Here is a 9,179-nt window from a genome sequence, read left to right on the forward strand (position 1 = left end):
GGATGATTCATTAAGAGAGAGTAAATATTATTAATATATTATGAGAATAATATAAAGTATAATATATATTGTTATTTGATTAATATAAGTCATAGAATTAATTGGAATTAATTTAGTGACTTAAAGAGATTAATTAAATAAGAGGGTATAAACTGTCAATTGTTTGATAGTTAAGCTTTAGACTGTAAATCCATATAGATATACAAGGGACGGATTCTAGAAGCTAGTATAGCTTCAAAATCGTCCAAGGGGTTATCTATGGAATGGATTTGGATAGCCTTAAGAGAAGATTATCCAATTAGGGTTTAGGTTGTAACCTTTAAGGAGTCTACAAGTATAAATAGACCCTATGGCTAAGGGAAATCGGCACCTCACCTAAAGTAAGAGAACCCTGGCCGATTTCCTCCCCTCTCCTCTCTCCTAAATCATCTTTCTTGCTATTGGTGTTTGTAAGCCATTAGAGGAGTGACAATTGTGACTCTAGAAGCTCCAAGACAACAAGATCAACAAGGAATTGAAAGGTATGGTTCTACATCTGTTTCAACGTTCTTATTTAACCTAATTAGTCATTAGAAGTCTTGGATTCAAAGTATGTTTAATTAGAAAGCCTAGATCCAAGCATTAGGGTTTTGCATGCGCACATATGAAATTTCTTATGGCTAAAACACATCAGTGGTATCAGAGCCTAGCTTGGTTTTCATTAAATTGTTGCTTGATTAACTGAAACTAAACTGCAAAATTCGATTTTTGTGTTTCTGAGTCATGGACTCGGCGAGTTCCAAAGTGGACTCGGCGAGTTGGCCTGACTCGGCGAGTCCCTTTGTGCACTCGGCGAGTCCAGGCGTCAGGAATGGCCAGATTCGGGATTTCTTCATGATTATCTTATGGAAACTTACCTTAATCATATTAGATCAACCCTAATCCGATTTTTTGATATATATGACTATAATCTTGATCTAATTAAAGATATTTATCAACTAATAAAATATTTAATTTCCTTATATGATAATTAATTAATTATTTGATTATTTTGGTAATTATCTTGAAAGGAATCTTGAATAAAATCAAATATAGATAATTAGGATATTAATTGTTAATTGGAATTATTTGTTATTTGATCCTCCATGTTTTAAATGTTTAAAACTTGTCCTCAAGTTTTGAAATTTATATTTTGTGATTAAAAGTTTTAATTTAGACAACTTAAATTTCAAAACCTAGATTTTAAAAGGTTTAAAATACAACCCTATACTAATATGATATTACTAGACTAATATATATGTATAACTAAATGCTAGTCTTACCGTTAGTAGGCCTCATTCACGAAGCCGATCTATAAGGTGGGTATAAGGTTGCAGCCTATAAAATGGCGCTTAATGGGTGTACACTCACACCCACCGCTTGCTTGATTGGTGGAGGGTCGTTAGCCGAACGGGTAGGACAGGGCAACCTCATCCTCTCATTAAAAGTATAATAAGTAATACAAAGTAACTACACATATTTTAAAAAAATTTCCCAATCTTAGTTACTTTAGGAAAAGTGAATTGATGCAATCCCATGAAATTACACTTTGCACCCTTGCTAAGAAGTTAGTGGAGCGTGTGTGGTTTACCGGCACACTAATTGGTTCTAAGCAAAGGTGGCAAAGGGTGATTCATTGTTTATCATAGTTCGATGGAGCGTGTGTGGTTTACCGGCACATCGAATAGGTGATCGTTACAATGAAGGCACCATGTGAATTTGCATGGTAATTCACACCCGCTTTGTGATCCTCGGTATCCCAGTCACAAACAAGAGGGGCATATCGAGATTTAAACATGCCATTGAATAGTTTCAATGAATCTCATCCGAACCTAGGAATTCTAAATACATTTAGGACTAATAGTTAAGTTTTTTATGGTGGAGAATTAGTGAATCGTCATTCACTTACCTTCAATTTATTTGCATGTTAGATTACGGCATCCCTTTTCTAGTATGTAAATGTTATTGTTGGATCCTAGCCCTAATTTTCTTATTGGGTGATAATTAGGGATTCTTATTCTAATCTATCTTTGTCCTTTCTATTTGTAGATGTCGAACGCTAACAACGCTGCTGCTAGTTCTTTCACGTTGATGAGCCTTTGCCAAAAGGTCACCTTCGATGGAACGAACTTTAGCGAATGGATAAGATACATTCGCACCATTGCTCGCTATGAGGATAAGGAGTATGTCCTCGATGAGAAGCTTGAGAAGATCAACCCCGAAATCGCTACTCCGGCTGAAATCACCGCTTTTGAAACTCATGAGCGAGATGCAACGAAGGTACATTACATCATGATTGCCACCATGAACTCCGAATTCCAAAAGTCCTACGAGGACATGTACCCGTACGATATGCATCAAGACTTATTGGAGAGATACCACCAAAATGCGAGACAAGAGCGTTATGAGATTTTCACCAACATGATTTCCGCTAAGATGGGTCATGGAGAATCTCTTACCGTGCACCTGCAAAAGATGCAAAGGTATGTCGACCGCCTTCGCAAGTTAAATGTTGACTTTGGGGAAGACTTGGCGATCGATATGGTGCTTCACTCTTTGCCTCCGATGTACAACCAATTTAGGATGACCTACTACATGAACAAAGAAGAGGTCACCCTAAGCAAACTCCAAGGTCTCTTGAGGGTTGCTGAGAGCAACTTCAAAGACAAGTCTGTTGCACCAACTCCCAATCCGCCTACTGCTCCTGTCTTGGCTATTGGTCAAGGAAAGGGAAAGAAGAGGAAAGCTTCATCGAAGAACTATCGCAAGGTTAAAGCCCGAGATGGTGCCTCTTCTAGTGGGACCAAAGTTGATCCCGCTAAGCCCTGCCCTAACCCGAAGGAGGCAGAGTGCCACCACTGCCACAAGATAGGACATTGGAAGAGAAGCTGCCCAGAGTACCTGCAAGCCATCAAGGAAGGAAAGATCAAGCCATCTTTCGCAGGTATATACACAATTAAATCTAACGATTCTAATCATGCTATTTCTTGGGTTCTTGATACCGGTTGTGGTTACCACATTTGTTCTAATGTGCAGGGACTAAGAAGAAGTAGGGATGTGGAGCAAGGAAGAATCAATCTAATCATGGGGAACAGAAGATCGTCGCCTGTGACCAAGATTGGAGTGTATTCTTTAGTGCTTAGGAATAATTTGTGTTTAGATTTGAACAATTATTGCTATTCGCCAGAAATGGCTAGAAACATCATTTCATTTCATGGTTTATATAGACAAGGTTTTAGATTTTCTTTTAATAATGAGAATGGTTCTATTTTAGCTTATCTGAATGGTGTCTTTTACTTTGAAGCTATACCATGTTATGGAATTTATGAAACTGTTATGATTGTTGATAACTTAGGAAATGATGTTTTGAACATAGATTCTTCCACTAGTATGGATAAAGTATCCTTGTGGCATTGTCGTCTTGGACATGTCAACAAGAAACGCATAGCCCAACTCCAAAAGGATGGAGTGTTGGAGTCATTCGACCTTAGGGAAGATGACACGTGCGAGTCTTGTTTACTTAGAAAGATGACTAAGTCACCCTTCACAAGTACGTGTGAAAGGGGTGAGGGTCTATTGGACTTAATACATACCGATGTATGTGGACCGTTTATATCAACCACGAAGGATGGGAACCGCTTCTATGTAACTTTTACCGATGATTATAGTAGATATGGGTATATCTATTTAATCAAGCAAAAGTCAGAAACCTTTGAAAAGTTCAAAGAGTTCAAGAATGAGGTGGAGAATCAATTGGGCAGGAAAATCAAGATGCTTCGGTCCGATCGAGGAGGAGAGTACCTAAGTCTTGAATTCCACGATTATCTCAAGGAGTGTGGAATAGTTTCGCAATTGACGCCTCCTAGGACACCGCAGTTGAATGGTGTGGCAGAAAGGCGTAATCGAACCTTATTGGATATGGTTCGCTCTATGATGAGTCGTGCTTCACTACCTATCTCTTTCTGGGGGTATGCCTTAGAGACTGCCGCCCATATCCTTAACCGAGTCCCTACCAAGAAGGTTGCCAAAACACCTCACGAGATGTGGACAGGGAAAGCTCCCTCGTTGGCACATATCAAGGTTTGGGGTTGCGAAGCTTTCGTAAGACGAGATACTCACGACAAGCTCGAACCTCGAAGTGAGCGATGTATTTTCATCGGCTACCCGTAGACATCCTTTGGATATCTCTTCTATAGACCGAAGGACAATGTTGTCTTCGTTGCAAGGAGAGGAGTTTTCCGAGAGCGAGAAATCATAAGCCAAGGAGACAGTGGGAGGCAAATCGAGCTTGAAGAGATTCAAGAGTCGATAGATGAAGGAACCTCTACCGCTGGCACTCAACCCGAGGAGGAAACTCCGGTTGAACCGATTGACGAGTCCTTACCTCTTAGACGTTCCGATAGAGTTAGAGTTCATCCCCAGTTTTATGGTTTTCATATTACTATCGAAGGGGACACGTATATTAGTGATGTTACACTAATAAATCTTGATGAACCTAATAGCTATAAGGAAGCCATGACAGGCCCAGAGTCTGCAAAATGGAAAGAGGCAATGGATAGTGAGATCCAATCCATGTATGACAACCAAGTTTGGAATTTGGTTGATTATGTGCCCGGACGTAAGACCGTTGGGTGCAAATGGATCTTCAAGAAGAAGACCGATGTGGATGGAAAAGTACACACATATAAAGCACGATTGGTTGTGAAGGGCTTTACTCAAACTCCCGGAGTTGACTATGATGAGACCTTCTCACCAGTTGCGAAGATAAAATCTATTAGAGTGATGCTAACAATTGCCACATTTCATGATTATGAGATTTGGCAAATGGATGTCAAGACCGCTTTCCTTAACGAAAAGTTGGCTGAGGATGTTTACATGGCTCAGTCAGAGGGGTTTGTGGATCCGAAGCATCCAAATAGAGTGTGTAAGCTTGAGAAGTCCATTTATGGACTTAAGCAAGCGTCTCGTAGATGGAATCTTTGCTTCGATGAGAAAGTCAAAGAGTTTGGATTTGTACGAAGCGAAGATGAATCATGTGTATATGTCAAAGCCAGTGGGAGTATTGTAAGCTTCCTCGTTCTATATGTCGATGACATATTACTCATAGGAAACGACATCCCGACTCTGCAGGAGGTTAAGTCCTGGCTCGGGAAATGCTTCGCTATGAAGGACCTCAGAGAGGCTTCTTACATTTTGGGAATAAGGATAGTAAGAGAAAGAAGTAAGAGACTAATTGGACTTAGTCAGAATACTTACTTGGATAAAGTACTAAAACGATTTAGTGTGGAAAAATCGAAGAAGGGAGAATTACTGATACAAAGTAATGCCAAGTTGAGTAAGACTCAAAGTCCGAGCACCGAAGCTGAGATAGCAGAAATGAGCCGAGTACCATACGCTTCCGCAGTTGGCTCAATCATGTACGCTATGACTTGTACTCGTCCTGATGTAGCCTTCGCTTTGAGCATGGTTAGCAGAAATCAAGGGAACCCTGGCAGAGCACATTGGATTGCGGTGAAGAATATCCTTAAGTACCTTCGGAGGACGAAGGAATGGTTCTTAGTCCTCGGAGGGAGTGATGACTTGAAGGTGCGAGGGTATAGTGACGCCAGTTTTCAGACCGACAGGGACAACTACCGTTCGCAGTCGGGCTGGGTCTTTACCTTAAATGGAGGAGCAGTGACATGGAAGAGTTCCAAACAGGAAACCGTAGCTGATTCAACGTGCGAATCAGAGTACATTGCAGCGAGCGAAGCGTCGAAGGAGGCAATATGGCTAAAGAACTTCATCGGTGATCTTGGAGTTGTACCTGCCATAAAGGAACCCATGGAGATTTTTTGTGATAACGAAGGAGCGGTTGCCTTGACCAAGGAACCGAGGGATCATGGTAGATCAAGACATATCGACAGAAAATATCACTTCATTAGACATCGTGTAGAAGAAGGACAACTCGTAGTGAAGAGGATATCATCAGAAGATAACCCAGCAGATCCGCTTACGAAGGGACTGAGTAGGGTTAAGCACTTGCAGCATGCTAGGAGTATTGGGCTGAAGGATGATATTAGCATAGATTAGATAGTATTAGAAACGTGTAATAGATAAATGTAATTAACATTTGATGATTAAATAAAGGAGTTTTATTTATGAGTAATGTTACTATCTTATGTTAATTGTTTAGCTATTGTTTCACTTTGCATGTTTTGACTTCTAGAATAATTGAGTTTATTAGGAATAATCGAATTGTTCAAATTGTCCACAATCATTCATATGTTGGAAGTAGATATGAATGAAGATTGTCATGAATTGGTGTGTAGATTGTCTAAATGGTTTTAGACATAGCAAAGGGTTGCTGCAACGTTCATGAGTGCTTATGAACTAGTTTTGAGCATTGGAACAAACCCGCGCTTGCTGGAATCACCTTATGGAATATGATATAAAAGGGTGATCGCAAGACGATAATATCATATAGTCTTAAAACCTAGATATATGGTTTGTTATTTGTTAATTAATTGTACATTGATAATGCGAAAACGCATCAGTAACTCGGTGTTATAAAACGCATTGTTGTGTATAGTTGGTTAATGAATAAGTAAATGCATATAAGTAGAAGTTTATCTATAACTTTTATCTAAGAAGGTAAAAGCGATATCTCGGCCGCTCGATGATTTGATTTGACTTATGTGCCGGGCCCGGTCAAAACTGAATTGATGTGTTCGATTAAGTTCTATGTCGAATAAATCAGAGATCAAGAAACCTAAATGTTTGACTAACCGTTCCATAGGATTGTCAGCATGATATCTAACAGAGGACTGTACGATCCCTTATCTAAAGGACAAGATTGATTAGATCAGAGTTTGACAGCGTCTTTGAGGGCTACGATTGCAAACCGAATTGTACTTGTGCATATAGTTACTAGACTTATCCAAGTGGGAGACTGTTGGAATAGTGTCTAAGGCTGCAACTATATTAGGCAAGTATTTGACCCGGTTGTGCATGGTCCGTTTGGGTTGCCTTCACCATAGCAACTTGATAGGATGATTCATTAAGAGAGAGTAAATATTATTAATATATTATGAGAATAATATAAAGAATAATATATATTGTTATTTGATTAATATAAGTCATAGAATTAATTGGAATTAATTTGGTGACTTAAAGAGATTAATTAAATAAGAGGGTATAAACTGTCAATTGTTTGATAGTTAAGCTTTAGACTGTATACAAGGGACGGATTCTAGAAGCTAGGATAGCTTCAAAATAGTCCAAGGGGTTATCTATGGAATGGATTTGGATAGCCTTAAGAGAAGATTATCCAATTAGGGTTTAGGTTGTAACCCTTAAGGAGTCTACAAGTATAAATAGACCCTATGGCTAAGGGAAATCGGCACCTCACCTAGAGTAAGAGAACCCTGGCCGATTTCCTCCCTTCTCCTCTCTCCTAAATCATCTTTCTTGCTATTGGTGTTTATAAGCCATTAGAGGAGTGACAATTGTGACTCTAGAAGCTCTAAGACAACAAGATCAACAAGGAATTCAAAGGTATGGTTCTAGATCTGTTTCAATGTTGTTATTTAACCTAATTAGTCATTAGAAGTCTTGGATTCAAAGTATGTTTAATTAGAAAGCCTAGATCCAAGCATTAGGGTTTTGCATGTGCACATAGGAAAGTTCTTATGGCTAAAACCCATCAACAATAACATATAAAACACATATTGGGCCTTGCCCACTGCATCGGACCGAGGTCCGGACTAACTGGGGCCTTGCCCCCTGCATCGGACCGAAGTCCGAAAACTGACTGGGCCCTTGTCCCCTGCATTGGACCGAAGTCCGGACTAACTGGGGCCTTGCCCCTTGCATCAGACCGAAGTTCGGAAAACTGGTTGGGACTTTGTCCCCTGCATCGGACCGAAGTCCGGACTAACTGCATCGGACCGAAGTCCGGAACTAACTGAACAAAGCATAAAATAAACATATCAACTAGCATGAACACACATATACTGCATACTGCATCGGGCCGTGGCCCGGAACACATAACACATAAATCCTGTCTGAGCCACAAAGGCATCAAACATACTAACTACTGCATCGGACTGAAGTCCGGAAACTACTGCTAGCTAAACGGGCCGACATTGTGGCCTTAGACCCGTTCCTACTGGAAGGGAACTCACCTCGTGATGCTGACTGGTGAACTCCTGAATGAGAAATCCCCGACTGCTGCTCCGGCTGCTTCCCAGCTATCATGGGAAATAAAATACTAAATCAGAATAGGGATTCTCCTATGGATAAAATGACCATTTTACCCCTGTTATGGCATGGGTCACAACATTGCCCACAAACCCTCAATTCCTTCTAAATCCATCAATGACCCATAATCTAACTTTTGGAGGCCCAATAACAAGATAGGCTTTCCAAGCTTACTATTGGCCCAATTTGCTATATTGGGCCCAAAACCCTTTATTGGACCTTACTCAAGCCCAATGCTAAATCCTTGGTCCTTAGCAACTGAATTCTGATGGCCCAATAAGGCCCAAGGACCCTAAGTCTCAACTCAGCCCACACCAAGGCCCAAACTGCAATAAGCCCAACTGACTGCGTTACGCGGGGCGTACTCTAATGTACGCTTAGTGTACTGGCCTGCTAGAGAGTACGCGGGGCGTACCTGTAATTACGCTCGGCGTACTCACTCTGTTAAGACACTTTCCATTAAGTGCTTAATACTCCGACTCAAGAGCCATAATTAGATCTAGCTCTTATTCCATGCCCTAATCCATAAAGTTGCTTACTTTATGGCTTCCATGACTTACATAAGTCCCAACTCCAAAACCCATGTTCTAATTCCATGAAAGAAGGTCTTAACTCATGCATGAACTCATTAGGGCTTTCTAGATATCAACTTTATGCTCTAGGGAGTCATTTAGCACCAAGGGTGGCAACCCTTGACCTGCAAATCGGATTCAAGCTATAAAGCTTTCACCTTTGGACCAAAAACTACCATAACTACCCATACTAGATCTAAGCATCCATAGACAAAGTTATGAACTTTTTACCTTCTAGGTGTTCTAGAGGATGGTGTTGTCTCAGATCTATAAGCCCTGGCCTCCAAGGTTCTTCCTTGCTAATCTTCCTCTTTTCTTTACCAAGCTAAGACCACCAAGATAAGCCTT

The sequence above is a fragment of the Lactuca serriola genome, chromosome 4, assembly GCF_051521515.1.
Source record: "Lactuca serriola cultivar US96UC23 chromosome 4, Lser_US96UC23_V15, whole genome shotgun sequence".
Lineage (NCBI taxonomy): Eukaryota > Viridiplantae > Streptophyta > Magnoliopsida > Asterales > Asteraceae > Lactuca > Lactuca serriola.